The 22,923-nt window shown below is 42.4% G+C and overlaps 1 pseudogene; it reads right to left on the bottom strand.

Moving 5' to 3' along the window:
• Positions 1 to 17,219: 17,219 nt before the first annotated feature.
• Positions 17,220 to 19,665, bottom strand: LOC147883444 (small ribosomal subunit protein eS4 pseudogene; annotated as a pseudogene).
• Positions 19,666 to 22,923: the final 3,258 nt, after the last annotated feature.

The raw sequence follows: 22,923 nt of genomic DNA, 5'->3' as shown, positions 1-22,923 counted from the left end.
TCTTTAATTTCAAGAAATGAACCTTCAAGTTCCAAGACCCCTCCACCTTAGGCACCGCTCCACTTGGCCCTATGTTAAATGATTCAGCTACATGAGCATCCATGTGATGTTGATTGAGGGGCAAAGCATTCAAGCATAACAAATCTACCCCCTCTCCCTCCCCCCCCGTCCTCTCTCTCTCTCCCCCTCTTCCTTTGACTATCTCTCTCATGCATGCACACACAAAAGCACTACCCCCCCCCCCTCCCCCGCTCCCCCAAGCCTCATTGTTATGCCTAGAGTTAAGGGGTGAAAATGTTTTTTCTCATTGAGGGAATGATTCAAATTGAATGGCAAACTTTCAAGAAAGCCCAAGGTAGAGATTGTATCCATAATGATAAAGACCAAGCGGTATTAATGGGTGCCTAGGCAATTGCTAGAGTCATCTTTGACATGTACATGGGGTTGCGTTTATGCGTGTATGTATATATTTGTAAGTTCATGTCCCGTGTTTGGGGACTGCTTCTTGTAATATGGATTTCAGCAACAATAAAAAGTGTACACATGTACAGTGTGTACCTTTGTGTTTTTTCTTTGTACAATAGAGAGAGAGAGAGAGAGAGATTGAAGAATGTCTAACACCTTTTCAATGATGCTTTCATTGATGTTAATCTTTTGACTTTGACAAACAATGTATCCATCCTTCAAGTTCACATCATCTATCAACTTGGTGAAGTTAGAGAGAGAATCCAAATCAGTCTTTCAAAGACTGTGTGAGGAGCTCTCGTATATCACGATTTCAAGATTAGGGGAGGAAAATGATTGTGTGAGGATCTCTCGCCGATCATGATTTCAAGATTGAGTGAGGAAAAATTGTGTAGGATGCTCTCAGACTATGTAGAGATGGAGGAGCCAGATGACACCGTTGTGAGGGGATAGAAGTTGGAAGAAGAGTGCAATAGAGAAAGGTAGAGAGAGAGAGAGAGGGAGAGAGAGAGAGAGAGAGAGAGAGAGAGAGAGAGAGAGAGAGAGAGAGAGAGAGAGAGAGATTTGTTATGCCTAAGGTTAAGGGTTGAAAATGTTTGTTCTCATTGAGGGAATGATTCAAATCAAAGGACAAACTTTCAAGGAAGCCCAAGATAGAGATTATAGCCATAATGATAAAGACCAAGCGGTATTAGTAGGTTCCTAGGAAATTGCTAGAGTCATCCTTGATATGTACACATTGTAGTTGTGTTTATGTGTGTATGCCTCTTTGGGGACTACTGCTGTTAATACAAACATACATGGATTTCAACAAAAAAAATAGGTATAGGCATGTATTTGAACATGCATGTGTATCCTTGTATATTTGATCACACATAAAAAACCGCATTCACAAACTCACACACCCATAGAGAATCAATATAAACATGTGCATATGTGTAAACACATCCTCCCATGTATGTGCACACAAAGGCACACATAGATACGCATGCGCATGTGATTTACATGCACGTATAGACACACATGAGCGTGTGTGTGTAATTTTGTGTGCATGTGATGTCAGTATATGTAATTTTTTGTGCATGTGATGTTAGTATATGCATGTGTGTCTATTTGTGTGTACATCTGTCTATGTATTTGTGGTGTGGTAACTTGTGGCAAGCCACCATTGAAACAGGGAGAAAACCCCATAAGAATTATTTGATCTTTCATTAATCTTCCTTATGTTGATGTTCTCAGTCTAATGCATTGGAGCTTTCAAAAAGATTAAGTTACATGGCGATATTTTGTTTGCATGGATGAATGTGTCATGGGTTCTTCGACTCCACTTCCTAGTCTACAACCCAAGAAAAATATTGAAATGTTGAACCTCTGTTCTATCCTCCTTTGAAAATTAAGGCAAGTGATCTCCCACCAACTTATGCATGATTCATCGGTATAGGCAACCTCCCAACATGATAGGATCTAGAATTCAAAGATGATGATTTGAGGTATTGCCAAGATAGAATTCTAAGCCACCATTGGAAACTATCCAAAGCATGTATCATAGGATTTCACATTCAAGTTCCAACATTATGTTTAGCTTACCACCCAACCTAAAAATCTTGGCTTCTTTTAACATATTGGCAACATGTGAGAACAAACCAATTGTGAACAAAATAGGGGCATACAAAAACTCATATGCTTCTTTCTCATTGCACTCCTTCTCACAAGCTTAAAATAGCTTCAAGGATGTCCTATCCATTGTGTCAAATTCTACTGCAAATAGGTGTCCTGATAGTGGGTGGGCCTTGTAGGTGTGTAGGTCCACTCGCACAATTTGATCCTCATGGCATAAATATATGTTTTTTGGGTGTCAATCATGTACTAGTATAGACATTCATAGGAAGGGCCTACCTAGGATGACTTCGTATCTACGCTACTGAGTGAAGTCCATTACCACAAATCAAATAGGGTATCTCAAGCCAAACACCTTTATGTTAATACCTATGAGAACTTCTAGGGGTTTGGAAATTCCACCGTCGGCTAGCTTCATTACAAGATGAGTTCGCTCAAGGGAAGATTTTCCCCATGTTTCCCAACATTCTTTGGTGCATACACTTATGCCTACTCCCCCATCCAAGATGGCTTTGACCTTTTGGTTTTGGTAGGTTATGGGAATAGATGCATTGGTGTCATCACCTTCAAAGTATTGGCCTACTTTATTGATGGGAACCTTAGGTAGGTTCTGGCCCTCTTCTTGCAGTTGGCTTTCTTCCAAGTTGGTAGGCCATTGTGCTAGGATTTTCCCATTCATCCAATTTGAGAAATCTCTCTAGAGGGTGGGATTCCCTCATAGGAAGGATGTAATTGGCATCTTGACCTCTGTGGAGAGGAAGGCCACTAATCTAGCAATATCACGTGGTTCCTGGTAGAGTTTTTGTCCCACCAATAGTGGCTTCTCAAATCCATAGAGGGTTAGTTCTTCCTCCTCTCTCAAGTTTTGCAACACTGGGTCATCTTGAAACATCTGTTGCATGAGGTTAGGACCCTCTAAGTTATCGAAGTTGGGTGGTTCCTCTTCTTCCACTCTTTTTGGCACTCAAAGTGCCTTTTCTCCCTTATGAGCTATTAGGTAGTCAGGGTGGATGGTATCTCAACCTTTGTTGACCTTGAGTCTACTCTCAAATTTCTCTTAGCATTCCAAAACCAAGTTTTGAGTGTCTATTGAGCGCTATTTCTCTAAGACCGAAGCTCTTTTATGAGTAGGTGTGGATGTGAGGCCTTGGGCTTGCCGAACTAGTTTGTTTACCTCCAGATATGGGGGCACACAACTTGGGGGGTGCACTATGAAGAAACCCTATGTATCACGTGCATTCAAAGGGTATTAAAAAACCCCTCAACTAAAATTTCTCCCACAATAAAAACACTCCTCTTTACTTATGAACTAATGGAATTTTTTAAAAATTGAATTAAAAAGCCCCTCGTGTTATTGTAATTATGTTACATTTTTCTAAAATTTTGGATTTAAATACCCCTCCTTTTGAATGCACGTGGTACACAAATTTTTTAGGTGAACCCCTGAAGGGGCACACTAGGATCACCCAAGGAAGGGGCTTGTCCGGATGTAAAGGAGGTGGCCAGGAAGGATGTCTCCTCATCTGCTGAACCATCTTGGATGAGCACTTGGTTTGTTCCTTTTTCCACCCTCGTGACCTTCTTGGGCTTGGTTTGCGGGGATTGATTTGCCTCGTGAAGTTGAGACATGGAAGCCCTACCCTTTAATGCTTCTTCTTCACCTCCTTGCCTAGGGCCTTCACTTGCATCCTCGTGATGACCTTCAAGGGCACCACTGCTACTTGACCTTATTCTATGCTTAGCAAATTGATGCTAGTGCCTTGTGTGTTCCTTGACATGTATAGCATTGGATTGGGGGCCTTTGTGGTAAGGAATTCATGTCCCTTGCCCTCGGGGGTACAGGGGCTGTCTGATATATTGGGACATGCTGATCCTCATGTAAAAGGTAGTTTCTTATGATGCCACTTCCTTCCTTGTAAGGATGATAGTTGGGGTGCCCATGATCATGCTTAGGCTCTTCCCAATCACGAGTTAGCTCCTCCACCAATACTTGGTTGATCGGAGTGATACAAGGTGGGGGTAGTTACAGGCCTAGTATGGGTGGCTAGTAATGGAGCATGTTGTGCCCTATATTGTCCTTCATTGGCAAGAGAGGCTCCTTGTGCATTCATAGGGCTGGGTGGGGTTGCTAAGGACAATTGGGGACTTGGTTGGTAGACAGGTTGGGGGAGGATCTCTAAAAACCAGCAGTGTGAGGTCTCATGGCTCCCCCATTTAATGTACTGCACACAATAGGGTGTTGGCCTTGCCTTGAGTCAAGGGCACTCATTTGAGGGATGACTATTGTTGCATACCCTACAACAAACATTATCTATTTTAGGGAATAGGTGGGGGTTTCTTGGTGCTTACTTGGATGTCCCTGCCCTCCATTGTTGGCCTAGCTTATCTAAGCCTTTAGACCCCTTTTCCTCTGTCTTGATAGGCTCCATCTTGAAAGACCTTACTGCATGTGATACTGTAGATGGCATTGTAGCTTTTTCCTTGGTGTCCTTATGCATCATGTTGTCACCTATATGTCAAAAGAAGTTGGGTTCATAACCATTAAATGGTCATGTAGCTTTGGATCAGCCAATCCAATGACGAAGCATGGCAATAGCAATGTAGTCCCCAAGGGACATCCTTATCATGTTTCACCTCATACAGCTGATTAATCGGGCTCCACTTGTGGCCATTGGGAATGAATCCTATGATGGTCTTTTCACAACGTCTCCTAGTTGACTTTCTCCTTGGGGATAAGGGCCCTATAACATTGGCCTGCCTTGCCATCTAGGCTAAGGCTAAAGGCATTAACCATTTCTAGATCTTTGGGAGCACCAAATGCTATGCATATTTGCTCAAACTGCTCCATGTGGGGGACCAGATCTCCTTCTTCGAGAGATTTGTTTATCATCTTGGAGATGGCTATGGGTCAACTCCTTGAGGGATACATGTTCCCTCCTAGAAATACAAGTCCAACTCGGGGTGGAGCGGCCCCCATTCCTGGTGCTTCCACTAGGATACGATAGCACAGTATGGAATTCTGGAGGAGGTTGCATTGTTGTGGTCTAATAGGATGTATAAGCAGCCTTATGCCCTACCCAGGTATAGGGGTCCTTTGGTTTGCTGATACTGACGTTGGAGCTATGAAGCCTACTCCCCAAAACATCAAGGTTGTAACTATGGGGTGAAACTATCTTACCCCTTGAGCGAGAGCAGGTCATTAGGCATCTGCATGGGTGCTCCTTGCATTGGTTTGTAGGGTGGGACCTGAAAAGGCACATAGCCCATGGCTTGCGACATAGTGGTGAATGTTGGGGGCACTTGGAAGGTCGTGGGTCCATAAGGGGGTTCTTCTTGGAAGTTCTGTGAGTTTTCAAGCCCGGAGTTTTGTCTAGTGAAGTCCCTCATCCATGGGTCCTCATCTTCCGTGCACTCTAGGTCAAGGTGCCCAATGAAGACCGTGGGTCCTGAGTCCATAAAAAATGGCCTTAGTCCCCACCTATGGTTTAAAGGCTGGTTGTCCCTAGCCTTCCCTTTCTGTGAGCATAGTAGTGAAAGGATTCTCCATTTCCATTAAATCCGTTTGTCCTAATTGTCCAAACATGTTGGATACAGTTCCCCTTAAATGGGAGGCTATGGAAGAAGCAACAAAGTGAGTTGGAGTTGTGCTTGTTTGAGGGGCTTCAAAGTCTCTTGAGCCAGTTGGTTCTTGCATTTCATAGTTCAAGCTCTTGACCTCATTTCAACTGGAGGGATCAGGAAGGTGGGGCCCTAATACTGAATGGGATCTAGGAATTTAATTCCTTGTTGGAGCTGAAAAAATTTGGGGAGAGAGGTGGGCGACGTGTAATTTGAAATGTTGTCATTGGGCTTGAGCTCTCTGAATAAATTTGTGCATGTACGAGGTCCCTACTTAGGCACAGCCTTCCTCAATTCCAATTCTTTATTTTCTATCAATAAATTTGTTCCCAGAGCTATTACTCTGATTGGAGGTTTAGTTGTATGCCACCGGGTTGGAGGGTTAGCCTTATCGCACCGGTCGAGGCGATGATGAATGACGCGTGTCGACAAGATGGGCTGAAGTCTTATGCTGCTGAGTTGGTGGAATATCTTTAAAGCACCAAATGGTGAGATAATACAAGGAAGTAGGATAGACAGATGGCACTAAGTAGTAGGTTAACAACCGGTGGGTAGCTTACCTCGGAAAGATACCCGAAAAGCACTGGTCAGAGGGTTGCATGGTTATGCCTCCAGCACCGAGTCAACACCTCTCAGATCGGTGGGATAGCCGACTGACCAACCCCTAACAAATATTTAATTAAGGTGGTTGGTTAGGTTGTTGACATGTGTCAATCAATGGCTTAGCAGATTATGGCATCAGCCGGTGGGATAGCTAGCCTTAGGCATTGAGTCGGCAGGTTAGGAATTGTCTGGAAACACAAGGTGTCACCGGCCTTTTTATGATTCCTGGTGGATTTTCAAGTTTTTTTCCAGATTTGTGTGCATCGGAGTTTTACAAACTACGTAAACTACCTATAGTAAACAAAAAACACAAAAAAACAATTTTCAGCTCAAATAAGTGATTTTCACAAGTTGGACTGTCACACACCAAAAACCAGTTCAAAAATTGGCTCAACTCTTCATTTTTTAGTGTTTTTAGTTGAATTTGACATTGCAACAAGCTTAACAATCACACTAGGTGCCTTCTTGTATAAATGAACATAAAAAAACAATTAGAAACAAGCTCAAATGCATGAAAATGGCTTTATGGTTAGAAATGAAAAAGCAAGATTTCTCTACTCTAAACTCACACTTTCTCCATTCTTTTCCACTCAAAACTCACTCCTAATCTCCACAAACAAAGCCTAAAGCATTGTGCAATGGGTGGTTTAAAAAAGGAAGCAAATGCATCACAAGAGCATACCTCTATCTCCTTAGCAATGGTACCAAAGATGTGTAATCCTGTAGTAACACATATTTCGTGGGGATCATGGAAAGATGTAGTTAGAGTCTCCACTCCCAAACTACTCCTTGTAGGAGCCTTGAGACACAAAAGCCTACACTTGTGTCACACAAGTGCCTACCGGAATGTGTACAAGTGATTCCATGAGAGGATGTGGGGGAAGAAGGGAAGACAGGGGAGGGGGTGGGAGAGAAGAGGGGAAGTGTAAGGGGATGAGTGGAAATCACATGGAAACAAACCAAGAAAGCAAGACACCATACTCATGAACAAGAGTTGAGAGAATGAGAGCTTGTGTTCCAATTGTTGCACTACACAAGGAAGACCAAAGTCAATGACTTGGCCTTTTATACAAGTCACCTTTTTAAGGGAGGTCCAACCCTATTCCTTATACCTCTCTCTCTCTCTCTCTCTCTCTCTCTCTCTCTCTCTCTCTCTCTCTCATTATAGCCACTTGGGCCATATGATGCCAAGGGATATGCTAATTCTCTCAACCTTCCCTTTGTATCCAAATGGCTCTTGTGTTATCCATATATGGTATCCAAACAGCTCTTGTATGATCCTTGCCAATTTGGGCAATCTCGGTGACTACTTCGAAACTAGGCCATTTGTGGCTTAAATCCCATAGACTTTGGATAGGCCATATTTGTTAACATGCTCAATGATTGTTAACAATCTATGCAATGGATCAAGGCTTGATTTCTATGATGAGGATTTGATGATGCTGACTTATGGAAAAGTCAAATAGGAGATCTGAGGTGCTCAATGCATAGAACAAAATATGGCTCCTTGGAGAATGGAAAAAATTTGAACACAAGAGGGCCCAAAAATGATGATGTGGATGCACTCATGATGTGGACTGTGAAGTCCAATAGTGACTTATGTGTCATCATGATCGTGGGGGAATGTTGCTGAAGCCTCTACTCTTGAACAACTCCTTGTCCAAGGTCCATATGCACAATCAGCTCACATGTGTCACCCAAGCATCTACCGGATCATGTGCAAGTGATTCCATGGGGAAAGGGAAAGCGAGGGGAGAGGGACAGAGAAGGGAGAAAAGAGCATGAGGGAGGGGGATGGGAGCAAGTGAGAAGTGGCAATCATAAGACAACTCACAAGGAAGAACAAAAAAAGTCAATATAAGAGAATGAGAGAAAAGAGAGCTTCTATTCCATTCCTTCAAAGTACACAATGAAGACCAAAGTCAGACTTTTGACCTTTTATACGTATCCACCTTTTGAAGGGAGGTCTAATGTAAGTCTAGAGTTGGTAGATCCCTGTGCAAAATTATCAACAATTAGAAAGAATGCATGGTGGCTACAACAGCTGGATCTGGGATAAATGCAAATGTTGTGTTGAACTTTTCCATCTAGGCGGCCAGAGCTAAGGAAGAGCCAATGGCTGGAAAATCAAAGCATGGGAAGTTATAGGCGATGTTTGGATCCACCTTCTCAAAATTGGGCCAACTCTAGCATGGGCGCACTGGCATAAACGTTGGGTCGATTCTCTGTTCAGCTCATCCAAATTCCACATGCTTTGAAAATTGGATTCTTCATTGAGGCTAGACACCTGCATCATTGTCGGCTTTGGGTACCATCTTATAATCCAATTGGGTGTAGCCTCCTCGAGTCCCCCCGAGTATGTCGATCATGTTCTTGTTGTCTGCCACTTGCAAAAGTGACGTTGAATAAGCTTTGTAAGGGATCTCACCTTTTCTTAAGAGGTGACAGCTGTTGCTGCAGCTTTCCTTTCCATCGATTGCCACCTCATCAATTGATCTAAATGAGGTGAGGCATGATACCATGTTTCATGGTCGGCTGTGGAGTCTTGCAGTAGCTGATGGTCCTTCTCTTTTGGGGGTTACTGTGCAACTTCTTCCTCTGTTTCTTCTTCATAGGGCCCTTCAAGTTTTGAGAAGAGCATGGGCTTGATTATGTTGTACCATTGTTTGGTACCCATGTCCTCTTGTATTTTTCCATCGACAGGCTCCCCTTACATGTCACCTCCTCCATGCTATGAAGTCGAGGGCTATGTGGTGGTTCCCATGCTTGTGTTAGTGCTAGTGATGGTGGAGCTTGGGCCTATGCCAGGTGCTGTGTCGAGGTGTGAGGGTGGTGGTGGGGTGGGGCAGAGGAAAAAAGATCCTAGGCTAAGTTCATATCGGTCATCAAATTGGCTAATGCCAGTCTAAAGCATATTCTGTAGGGCTTGCATAATATTAGTATAGAGAACATGATGTTGTTCAGTGGGTACCATTTGCTTGCTACCTTAAACAAGCGATGGAAAATATATTCATCTTCAGTGTGACCGCATACTTGCATCCCTTCAAGACTTCACTAGATAATTTTAGGATTACAAGTTAATGGTCTTCTTAGGTGTTAGGCTTTACCAGCTCTAGTAATGGCATAGTCATAAGATACTTGGTGGAGTCCCTGAGCACTCTGCACCATGCCATAAAATTGTAGATGATGGGGTGGTAACAGAGAGTTAGGTTATCCACATCTTCTTCCAAAATCAATCTTCGTGGAAGTATGCCATAACTAGTAAAGGATGTGCTTGGACAGTGGAGTGGCGAAAGGCCTCATTGAAGTCATGTAGTGTTAGTGTATTTTCAAAATTGATGTTGTGGGGGAGTAGTGCAGCTGTGAGTGTGTGCCAAAAGTAGGTGTACATGTTGAGGATGGTGTGTGGCATGAAGTATAGGGTGGAAGCACGAGATGACCCCTTGTGTAGCCTATCATGAGTATGATCGAGGTTACGTGTCAGAGGGCAAAAAGCCATTGCCGTTTGGAGGTCCACCTATAGTGCCTAGACTTGTTGCTCTTTGTGTTGGGATACTACATGGAGTTGAGCTATTAGGCCATCCTATTGCTAAACTTGGAGCTGGAGTGCCTGCTTTTCTTCTACAACTTGGGCATGCTCTTGTTGATCAAGAGTTTCGTGTTGTTGCAGTGCTTCAAATTTAGCTTGGAGGCTGTCTGATCAAGCTCTTTCTATTTCTAGAGCCTCATGTCTATAGCAGCTCCTGCTCGAGCTTCTTGTCAATTTCTACTCCCTACTTCTAGTCTAAATGCTTTAACTACTAGGTGATCTACGTGCTCTTTTTGTAACGTGGCCATTTTTTTCCAGAGCTGTCATGAGGTTTGGAGGAGTATCTCCTTAGCTATAGCCTGAAAGCCTCCTGACGTCGATGTAGAACATTTTGTGTTGCCGCGGGTGAGAGTAGAGATTGACTACAAGAAGGCTTGCTCCTTTATATTGAGGTTGCAATCACAACGTTCAAATCTGGGCAACCTTTAGTGGACATGTACGCATTTGATGTATAATACTCCATGGCTTGTTGGTACAAATTTAGGATGAAGGCGGCTTGGAGAAGTGTTTGCCCTTCCTTGCTACTGAGTAGGTGGCGGGTGGTTTGGCTCTTGAATCTCCTAAGTCAAATCTGTTACTTGCTCATTTGGGCCAATTCGTCACTTGAGCTTGTGTACCCATTCCTTGTATTCTTGTGATTCAAGTGGTTTTTTTTTCTCCTCCTTTGTCCAAAGCCTCTCTTGTTCTTTTTGTTGTATTAGGAGTTCTTATTCCCCTTTTCTCTATCTCCTCTCTTTGTCTTTAGGCGTCTTCCTCTTCTTGGAGTTGGCGAGCGGTGCTTCCTATGGTAGCCTCCTCTTCTTGGGCCTTCTATGCTTGTTCCTCCTTCCTTTTCTTTAACAGTGTCGATTTGATAGATGGTGCTGATAATAATACGATGCCTCGATACGCATCACCATCGACCTTTGAAATGGGGTAGTAAAAAAGGTGATGGATAATGTGCATCAAGAACATGGGATTACCAATCTTCTCACCATGGTTACAGATGGTGATTATCTTTAGATAGAAAAAATATGCCCAATTATTGCTGGCTGCACTGAGTGATGCTCTTTCATTTGCACTTGTGTGAGCAAATTGACAACTTGAGCTGCCTTCACTAATTGCAGATCCTTGATCGAATTGATTGGGACCCCTCCTCGATGGACCTTCCTATTGTATGGGGCCACTGGTGCCAATTGATTCTCCATGGCTCTCAATGTTTGGTATGGCTAGAAGATTGGGGGTAGGTTGAATGCTTGCGTTGAATCATTTCTATTGTGAAATGGTAGTAGTGAGGTTGTCCGTCTGCATGCATCTAGCTCATGGTTCTTGTTGCTTTGTTGTAGTTGGCCACCACGAACTAGATCACCTATTGGAGATTGAGATGCTAGGGGAAATTCTCTACCACAGTCTGTAGTCCAATTGATCTGATGTATGGTACCACCTTAGGGCCTTGGAGTGCCATGTATACTGCTATGTTATGGTATCTTCCTGTTGTATGGGGCCACTGATGCCAATTTATTCTCCATGGCTCTCAATGTTTGGTAGGGCTAGAAGATTGGGGGTAGGTTGAATGCCTGCACTCAATCATCTCTATTGTGAAATGGTAGTAGTGGGGTTGTCCATCTGCATGCATCTAGCTCATGGTTCTTGTTGCTTTGTTGTAGTTGGCCACCACGAACTCGACCACCTATTGGAGATTGAGATGGCAGGGGAAATTCTCTACCACAATCTGTAGTCCAACTGATCTGACGTATGGCACCACCTTAGGGCCTTGGAGTGTCATGTATACTGCTATGTTATGGTATTATAGCTTGTAGTCTTTGACATTGTACCTGAATTGAGAGTGCAGCATTATTCCTTGCAGCTCCTTGAGCCAATCTTGTCCAAGAGGTGAAAAACTCATCAGTTGTACTCCATCTTTGAGAAGTTGTGTATTATGGTTGTGTCCTAGATCTTGCACTTTTGGAGTGTGTGCATGGTAGATTGTTGCACAGAGGACTCCGGTTCTTGGATCTATTCATGTTCCATTTGGCTTGGCAATGGAACTGAGACTGTATAGGAGGAGGAAAGGGTAACTAATTGATGGAGGGCAAAGGAGACCTCGGTGAGTTATTTGGCAGAGAAGAGGTCGTAAGTGGATACTGAATGGGAGGAGATGGTGGACATGTAGGAAAATGGCAAACGGGTTGTTTGTGGAAGCTTTTGGAGGCTGTGGGAATTTGAATGAAATTTTGGCAGAGTTTCTGTATGTCAGAAAGTAAGGTCCTAAAAACGAAGTAGGTTGTTTATATAGGGAACTTGGTAAAGCAATGAGTCAACTTTAGCAAATAGCACAGTGCGAGGCTTTATTAAAGTAGTGACTATCATTAACATGGAAGTATAGCAGCGACTCAACATTAATAAAATAATGGGTAGGCGTTATTAAAGCAGCAATTGGCTTTATTTGTATAGCGTGTCGTTGTATAAGAGGTGGGTGCTTTATCATTATAGAAGCGGTGGGTAGCCATAATTACAATAGCGACTAGCATTATTTTAGTACAGTGAGTAGCATTATTTTTAGTGCAACGGGAAATAAGTCATTGTGTTACTTATATAGTAGTAAGATTGAGGGAGTCATTGTATTACCAGTCTCACGGTGTCAAGATTATAGAAGCAAGTCAACTTTTGCAGACCTGGTGATGATTGACTATTGGACTGACTTGACTGGACCTCATATCAACGTGCCCAAGTACAATGTGGTGGAAGAAAAGTGAATAGTATGAGCATGGCCATGTGTTGGTGTGTGACTGACTTAATGATTGAAGTGCGAGTGGACACATGAAGCCTATTCACCTAACTGGGATGGACTGAACTAATACGGGATGGTGGATTGAACTGTGTATGACGAAGAATGACTTGACCTTGCTCTATTCTCACCTAAGACTTAGACTTGCTAGTGGACTAGAAGCAATAAGTGTGGAAGTACCTAGCATCTCTCCAAGTGGTGTATTTCCAAGTCCTTCCCAGAGTTACTTGTTCATACATGGTACCTACTAGCATAACATAGAATCGACTTGCCACACAATGGTTGTTAACAAATAAGGGAATTTTAATACAACAAATAGCGGGGGAAATCTCACCATTTATGGCACGAACCATAATAGGTGTGGGTTCCAGAGTTACCTTGAAGGTTAGGAGCTGAATACACATGTCATAGGAGATCAAGTTATGCATGGCTCCCAAATCAAAATGAATGTGTTCGCTGAGCAAATTGTTTTCTTGCACAATTGAAAATTGGATTGCACCCTCATGAGAGCAACTATCAGGTCTTGTATGGGGTGTAACCCTTCCATGGATGACCTGTGCGTCCATTACGAATGGGATGATCATCTCAAGTATATGAGAATTGTAGATATTCCATCTCTACTAAATCTCCCTCAACCCCTTGAAGTGCCAATTTTCTTGGGGGTGCACTAGTAAGAAATCCTAGGTATCATGTGCATTCAAGGGGTATTTAAAAAACCCCTCAGCTAAAATTTTTTCCCCAATAAAACAACCCCTCTTTACTTATGAACTAACGGATTTTTTTCTAAATTTGAATTGAAAACCCCATCCTGTTATTGCAAACCTGTTAAAAATTTTCCAAAACTAGAATTAAAATGCCCCTCCTTTTGAATGGACATGGTACATTAAAAGTTTGGGAGGTAAACCCCCTATGCCAGTTTCGGGTGAAACATAGGTTATACTTGGTCACATAGTGTCCAAGAATGAAATTTCCACGGACTATAATAAGATTAAACTTATCCTAGAATTACCCCCAATTGCCAATGCAAAGGGTGATGATTCATTGAGAAAATGGGCTATTATTGTAAGTTTATTTAAAATTATGCGGAGATTGCATGCCCTTTGTACAAACTGCTGATCATATTTCATTGGATAAAAGAATGTCAACTATCCTATGAGACCATTGCTAGTCTTGGCATCACCCCCAATTCTATGAGCACTAATTGGGACTTAATCTTCCATGTCTACATTGATGCTTCAAAATTCATGATAGGGTGCATATTGGCATAGACAAGTGAGTTTAACTTGAACTATTTGATATACTTTCCTAGTCACCAACTAAACAATGCCGAGATGAATTACTCTACAACCAAACGTGAAGGATTGGCCATGGTGTATGCAGTAAAATTTTTTAGGCATTACTTGTTAGAAAACAAGTTTGTCTTCTTTGTGGACCACCAGGATCTCCTTTATCCGGTCAAAAAAACATGCATGACTGGCTCCATCATGTGGTGGATGTTCATTCTCTTAGGGTTCAATTTCACCATCACTATTAGGAAGGGATGTACACATTTCATGGATGACCATTTGTCACGAATTCCAAATGGAGAACCCACGCCAAAAGTGGAAGATGATCTTCCAAATGCCACACTATTTTTGGTTGACTTAGTTTCAAAATGGGCGCAGGAGATCAAACATTTCTTAGCCAATGGATTCCCTTAGGACAAGGCACTCAACAAAGATAGGGCCAGAAAATTAGTCAAGGATGCATCTCGATATCAATCAATATCCGAACAAGATGGCATTATGCACTGCTGCATCCGAGAAGTTGAATTTGTGGAAGTTCTGTATGAAGCTCATTCATGCATTGCAAGTCCTGTGGTCACTTTGCGAGAGAGCTTATGGACCGTAATGTATTACAAGACGGATTATGGTTGCCAATGCTCTTTGCAGATGCAACTGAATTTGTTAAGTGTTGTGATCCCTACCAATGATTCTCCATCCCTCACATCTAGAATTATGTGCCTTTGACCGGATTTCTCACGGACTATCCCTTTGAAAAGTGGGGGATAGACTTTCTAGGTCCAATTAGTCCAACTGCAAAAGGGACCTAGGCCCATTATATTATAGTGGCCACCACGGACTATTTCACCAAGTGGGTAGAGGCCAAGGCTATAAGGAAAGTGGATGCAAGAGCAACCACTAAGATCCTATTTGAGAATGTAATATCCCACTTCGGCCTTGAAATTGTGAGTGACACAGTGACTCACTTTATAAATGACACCATTCATATAGTGACGAGTGAGTTCATCATTGTGCATAAAAAATCCACACCCTATTACCCCCAAGCAAATGGTCAAGCTAAAAGCTCAAATAAGCTCTTGTGTCACATTATGACATGCATGGTCGAGGCCAATCGTCACAGTGACTGGGAGCACAAACTCACCATAGCACTATGGGCATACCGAACGGCCTCCAAGGTTGCTACAAACTACACACCCTTTAGCCTAGCGTTTGTGGAAGAGGTAGTTATGCTAATGGAGTTTATTGTGCCAAGCCTCAGAGTCATAGTTAGGGATTAGATATTTGATGAGGCAATCCCTAAAAGGTTAATTAAGCTTGAAAAGCTTGATGAAACGAGATTGAGCATGGCCTATGGCATAAAAGTTGAGAAGCTACGCTGCAAGAAATGGTTTGACTGCAGAAACAATGACCTAAAGGAAGGTGATCATGCTATTGTATATTATGATTAACACCAAGCATAAGATGAAATATCGAGTGATGGGTCTGTATCAGGTTGTAGAAATCACACCTCAAGGGTCACAAAGAATTGCAACCCTTGATAGTATCAAAATAGGTAGTTACATTAATGGCAGTAAGCTTAAGCTCTACTACATCCCATTAACACTTTAAATGCTACAAGTCATCCATCACGAAAAAGAACTTAAAAATAAGTCATTCAAATGAAGCGGAAAACTATAGAAGTAGCTAGGGTGCATCAAGATAAAGCACAAAATTATGGCTCATAACAATTTGTAAAGCGTTCATGGAAGGGTTAAACCCCATAGAAGATCTTACCATAGCCCATGCAAGGGTACAAGAAGATTTTCAATTGTGCAAGGAGAGTATATGCTCAACCTACCCCTTCATCATTCCTGGTGCTAGCCACAACTTGATTTCATGCATGATGTGGACCCGACTGCTGACATTCAAGCTAACTCTTAAACTTATTCCTATCATGGTACATGCGGTGGATGACAAAATCTCTCACGCTATAGTTTAATCAAAATTTCTTTATCAGTCCAATAACCATTGTGTGGCTAGTAGATTCTATCTTATGCTAGTAGGTGCTATGGATGAATAGGTTATCCTTAGAAGGACATGGTGTTGGGAAATTAATTGCCAAATTGATTGGCAAGAATGTACACCAACTCTAACCAATGACGGCCGCACCTCAGTTATCACCATTGATGAGTGATTTCCAATCCATCATTCTATGTAGTACAAAAGGCCATCATACAACCCATGGTCCCAATGGGCCCAACAAAAGCTTCCTCTTCTACTACAATCATCAGTTCAAACATAATTGTGGCTATAGCTACGAAGAGAAACATACCTACTATAGCTGCACTAGGTACACACAAAGGTGAGAAATTCTGTTGGGTCCTGATGGATATAATCCCGGATTCAACCTCTAAGACTATGCCAGGCCAAGGCAAGGATGTGGCTTCACCTCTCCACTCCCATCCTACATCCACAAAGGTTAACACTACATGGCCAAAGAAAGTCAATTCTCAAAGATGCAAGCAACAAATGTTAAGCAAATGCACCACTATAGGTGTATACCCAAGCCATTGCTAGAGGCTTAGGGATTTTACCAAGGCAGCAACCTCATATGGGTGCCTAAGGCATGCGAATCTCCTGTTGGTGCCACACAACCCTCCACCTTGCCTATGGCAAGGAACATAGTAGTACCACAAGAACCGGCCTCTAAAAATGAGGTAGATACACAAGAACCTACTATTGAGTCCTCACATAACAATATGACTCGAAGGTGACCACAGGAAACGCCCTTGTACCCTCGAATAGTTATGATACAAGAATCAGCTACACGAGCAACTGTGGTAGTTACACAAGAACATGTCCCTAAAAAGGGGGATAGACACACAATAACTTGTTGCACTCAAAGGGAAAGAAAAGGCTTGCTGGGTTCCAAAATGCCACCCATCAAACTCAGCCTCGACTTCTAATTCGAAATCGGCAATAACATGATAGAACCACAAGAACCTATTCCTAAAAAAAAGATAGACCACAAGAACTTGCCGTCGTCTCTATGCCACAAACATCAGGCAAAAGCACCAATCCCCTTGCAAGAACCTTAAGGAGTTGATGGATTTTGCAAGTTTATGTTGAGCTCAAGCAGTTCTCCTTGACAGTTGAAGAAGGCACTCCATTGAAACAATTTGATACCATCAAACTCATGACCCCGTTTATGCATGCTTCAAGGATGCTCTTTATAGGTGCATTGAGCAAGTACATGACCTCTCTGCCAGGTACTCTGAGTCTTGAAGTTTCCAATCCATCATCCGTGCACTTTTCCTATGATTAACTTTACAAACTCTACTACTTTCCTAGTTTCAATCGATATCTTGATTGTATCATTAGCTTTAATCAAGGGATCAAGATACTTGATCCTATGGTTATTATATGTAGTGATGCAGGGATCCCCTTGTCACCAAAGCTGGCAACAACTGCTCAAACCTTGCTATGTACTTTTCATCTTTATGGCTTATAGAATGAATGATTAATCTTCCCTTACTATCGTTAAGAAGCAAACATTATTGCTTGTTTTAGTGATGGATGCAACATGCATGAATCCATTAGGATAGCCACTATTGGTGCAAACATTGCCATCCATAGAGATCGTGAAAATGGCAAGTAGTCCCTCAACATCACGATAGTGCAAGTAGTCCCTCAACATCACGATAGTAGGCAAGCACTCCCTAGTCTTATGAGTCTCATGATACAGCTTGGGGGTGAATGCATCACCCAATTTGTCAAGAATCCAATTGGGTAGGGCATTGATCCATTTGAGATGTTTTTTGAGTGCTTGGGAGATGATTCCATCTACTTAGACACCAGAGATCACACAAACAGTTTGGGTGACTGCACAAAGAAGAAGAAGAAGAAGGAGGAGGAGGAGGAGGAGGAGGAGGAGGAGGAGGAGAGGCACATTTTGTTGGCAAGCTTGGCCTATTGAATTCTCTAGTAGAGATTTTTCCTCTAGAGAGCCAACATGTTGTTATGTTAGAGGAAGCCCAAGGAGATGGTAGCCTCGGATGATAATTTTTGTGGGTGCCCAAGCAACCGCTAGTCATCATGTGGGCTTCCAAGGGATGGGGTCTCCTTCACGGGGAAGGGCAAGTAGTTGGATTCCTTTTGAGAGAGGCAGACACGCTCTTCATGGAACACCACCTCCTCCTCATCTATTTCTCCTTGCCTCTAACTCAGCCTCTGACACCGTGTCTCTTGCCACTCTTCCTCCTCTTGCATCTCATCAACTTGTCCCTCAACAATCTCTTAAGTCCCATCCCTCCCTTGCTAGATCTCCTCCCTGCTTTTGTTCACCTCGACCTTCATCAAAATCACTTCCAGGCCACCAGGATTGAAGAAACCTCAAGCAATTCCTCTGCAATGTCCTAAGCTTGGACACAGATATGGAATAAAGAAATTCAAGAATGATTTGCATCCATCAAAGCAGGCTAAAGCAATTCCTTTGTGGCCTCCTTAATGTGACAAAGGACATTAGACATATCAAGGAGCAGATGAAGCTTTGGAAGAAGATTTCCTCCCTCAGGTAGAGATACATAAAAAGATTTAGGTGGAATAAGAACCATGTGGAAAATGGCTTTTGAAACTGGCTACCACACAAAACAATGCGTGAAACCACTTGTCATGTCTCCATTAGAGCTCAACAAGCTTCTCTCCCCATCTCCATTGCCTTATAGCCTTGTTCTTCTCTGGTCTCATCATCATAATTCTCTAAAAAAGACCCTAAGAAGTAGCGTTAGTAGCTTTATGAAGCACATCATCATCTCATCAAGCAATAACAACCACCGCATTTGCAAATTGTTATGTAACTGTAGGAGAGAGCGTTACCTTGAGATGACTGCCTGTCTTCCACTGGAAGTCATCACCAGAAGCTATATGGGTTTCCTGAGAACACTTCTCAATTTATTTCTCTAATTGAATTAATAAATATTTAATGCTACAATGGATAATTAGGCTTGTGACAACTGCTAGGCTGCTATTTCACAGCACGTCATTTCTTCTCAGTACTTGTCCTTTGGTTGCTTGTAGCTATGAATTGTTTCCAAGAGACTTCCCAATGTTGTTTGTTTGTTAGTTTACTGATAGAACCTCTTTGGTTGCTATTCTAATATTGCTTATTTAGTAGCTAGATAGGAGATCTATCAAACCTATTGAAAGCAGTTGCTTGCCATAGATTATCACCGGGTTTTTTTCCAAGGAACTTCCTGGAGCATCGCCTCTAGAAGAAAGCTATTGTTGTGGCTAGAGCAAATCAAAGGAAGAGAAGGTAGATGGCGAAAAGAAGCAAAGGGGATGGAGAGGTAAGAGCTAGGCATGCTGGCACTATCTACAGACTCTTGCCAATTGGGCTAATGGGAGCGTAGGGTCTATTGCTGGGAGCCAAGGAGATCAAGAACAAGCATGCAAGGCTACACACAGATGTCTATAAAAGAAAAGCAATTGTTAATAGTCTGTAGATGAGATTTCCAAACACGCTAGCATAGCAATGCTTGAAATTTGAGAGTTGGGAGCATTGGAAAGGAGCTTGAAGTTGGAAGTTGGAACCTAGATGATCTATCCTTGAGGATAGTCATTGCCAACAACTTTAACGGAGTGACCTACAGGCTTGAATCTAGCACGTGAGCATCATCATCTGCAAGTATATAACCTTCTGTGAGACTGGAAAAACCATAGCCTTCTATGACTTGAGAAACCATAGCTGGTGTGGTCACTACCAAATCAAGATCGTAAGGAAAGCTTTGTGAGATGGCATCCAATCAAATAGGGTTCTGATCATGGATTCTGCTGAAGGGGAGACGTAAGCTTGCACCAGTGTGTTACATGCTATAACTCCTTAGAGAATCTAGAGCAAGAGCTAGCGTGTGTGCAAGAGGGAAAAGGGAATGGTGGGACCGTTATGGAGGCCTTCTTTGAAATCCTTGGCTTCCCTTGCAAGCTTCTCTCTACCATGTGCCACATGGCACTCTTCAGGCTCCTTGCAAGCTTCTCTCCTCCATGTTCCATGTGGTATTCTCTAGCGCTCTCCTCTTACAACATGTGGCCTCTCCTATGCACAACACATGGCAACACCTTGCCTCCCTCTCTCCTTAATATATAGTAACATGATGAGATCCAAATTTAGCCCATCAAGCAATCAAATCAATCAGCATAAGTCATCTAGAGCCATCTATAAGGTTAGAATTCTCAAATACTAACTTATAAAGAACATGTGTATGAACTCAAGTGCACTTAGACCCTTTGAAGCCCTAAAAATGGTAGCATGGGCTAATATTCGTAACTCTACCCTAGGAAAGGTTCTCCCAATGATCTATGCTTCCATAATTTTATAGGGGAAAGATTCACCCAATGATCTACACTGCCATAGTTATGCTCCTCTCTTAAAAATTACTCTAGTCATGGGTTGAGCCTCTTAGGCTAATTAAGAACATTGAGGAAATGGAAGTGGTATTCGTAATGGGAGAAAAATATGTAGGCCTTCCATTGATTGTGATAAAATGCCAAAAACAAAGTGCTCATATTTTGTCTACTTCCTTCAATTGTATTCATTTTTTGGGTCAATGCACGATCAAGTGTAGCTAATCACGAAACTATTTTAGGGGCGATTTAAGGGCCGCAATGTGACACACTGGTGGGTGACATTTTGAATTTTGGTCAGACTCACGCTCTCGCTGAAATTTTGCTTGGTGTAATGACTGTCTTACTGGCATAATAATGAGGCACAATCTGTCAAAACGTTTTGTTATGAGCACTGCAGAGCTTGACACATCCTTCGTGTAGTCTTTGTGTTGCTTATTTGTATATTAGACTGTCCACAATCTATCCTATCATCTACCCACCGCAGCTCACCGCCTATCTACTTGCATCGCGCCACCTGTCATCTCCATGCAACTCCCCCAAATTGATCATTGGCTTGGTACGTGACAAAATATGAAGAGGGGAGAGGAGAAGAGTGGAGATGAGGAGAGAGGGCACAGCTAGAGAGCACACCACAAATGACTAACTGTACACTAGAATTAGTTGAAAAAATAGAATATATACAAACCCTTTTAGGGTTAGGGTTAGGGGATCTAACCCTTTCCTTTATAGCACTCTATAAGGTTAGTGCTATGCACATATGATCACGTGATGGTGCTATGCACACATGATCACATGATGTTGAGCGTGAACTCTCAACACCTTCCCTCAAGATCAACATCATGAAGTAGGCCTTCCCTCAAGATGATGATTCTGGGGAATCGAAGAAGGACTGAGCATTACATTCCATCACACCCCTTTAATGGGAATGTCCTTCCTCTACATCAAACCAAGAGCTAGTCGGTGTTTCTCGAATAGCTCTTTACCGAGTGGTTTGGTAAAGATGTCTGCAACATTTTCTTTGCTATCACAATGCTGCAGTGTGATGTCACCAAGTAACACTCTTTCTCTGATGAAGTGCTCTCTGACATCAATGTGCTTTGTCCTGGAGTGATATACTGGATTTTTGGCCAATGCTTGAGCCGATTGATTATCACAGTATATTGTTGTTGGCTTTGACTCATCAAAGTAATTTGTTTCTGACAATAGTCTTCTGAGCCATATAGCCTCACATGCACTTGTAGTGAGTGCCCTATATTTTGCTTCAGTCGAAGACAAAGAAACAGTTGGCTGTTTGTTTGACAACCATGATATAGCACCTTGACCAAGGAAAAATGCATATCCCTGTGTCGATCTCCTGGTCTCATGATCTCTAGCATAGTCACTGTCACAGTATCCATGCAACCGTGGATGACTTCCTCTGTATTCTATCCCAAATTGTCTTGTACCTCTGATGTATCTCAAGACTCTTTTGGCTGCATTCCAGTGAGACTGTTTTGGATTTGCCATAAACTGTGCTAGTGAGCTTACTGCATAACAAATATCTGGCCGTGTGATTCTCAGATATATAAGAGATCCAATGAGTTGCCTGTAGTATCTGTCATTGACTGTAGGCTTTTCTGAATCTTTAGTAAGTTTCAAACTCTGTTCCATGGGAGTGGCTGCAATCTTGCAATCTGCCATATGAAACTTCTTCAGGAGACTGTCAACATATTTGAGCTGACTCATGAATGTGCTATCTGAATCTCTCTAGAACTCAATTCCAAGACAATAGTGCATAAGTCCAAGATCTTTCATGTCGAACTCTGCAGATAAGTCTTGTTTTAATTTTCTGATGAAGCTATCCTTGCTTCCTGTCACAATCAGATCATCTACGTACAAAAGTGCAATAGTAATATCTTCCCCTTGAACTTTGTAGTAGAGAGTATGATCTGCATTGGACTTCATGTATCCCAGATCAGCAAAATACTTGTCAATTCGGCCGTAGAGACTTTTCTTGAGATGGCAAACCTTGTTCTCTTGTCCTGGTTCAACATAACCGGATGGTTGTTGCATGTAGACTTCCTCGTCTAGATAACCATTGAGAAATGCATTCTTGACATCGAGCTGATACACATTCCATTTACTGAGTGTCGCTAGTGATATCAAGAACCGTATGGAATCCATCTTTGCTACTGGAGCATAAGTCTCATCATAATCTTGGCCATATTGTTGTGCAAATCCTTTTGCAACTAATCTGGCTTTGTATCTCTGAATACTGCCATCTGGATTGTACTTCACTTTGTATACCCATTTGTTGGCTATGGCCTTCTTTCCTGGTGGAAGGTCGCATAATTCCCAAGTGTTATTTTTATACAAAGCATCCGTTTCTTCATGCATAGCAGTTTGCCATTCTGGCTTATCTACTGCGTCTTCGAAGTACACTGGCTCTTCTGTAGCCATGATGGTAGTCATAAGAGCATAGTTGGTGGTTTCCACCTGAATTGCTTTGCCTTTTTGAGCATATGTCAATCTGGCTGGTGGTCTGCTTTCCCTAGTAGACCGTCTGAGCTGCTGTGGCACTGCTTGGGGTGTTGCTGGCAATTCTTGCTCTTCTTCAT

The sequence above is a fragment of the Dipteris shenzhenensis genome, chromosome 28 (genome assembly GCF_047967505.1).
Source record: "Dipteris shenzhenensis isolate YYH24624 ecotype China chromosome 28, Dip_SZ_1.0, whole genome shotgun sequence".
In the NCBI taxonomy this organism is placed as follows: domain Eukaryota; kingdom Viridiplantae; phylum Streptophyta; class Polypodiopsida; order Gleicheniales; family Dipteridaceae; genus Dipteris; species Dipteris shenzhenensis.
Note: the sequence above shows the minus strand (reverse complement) of the source record. Positions and strands in the feature narration are given on the sequence as shown.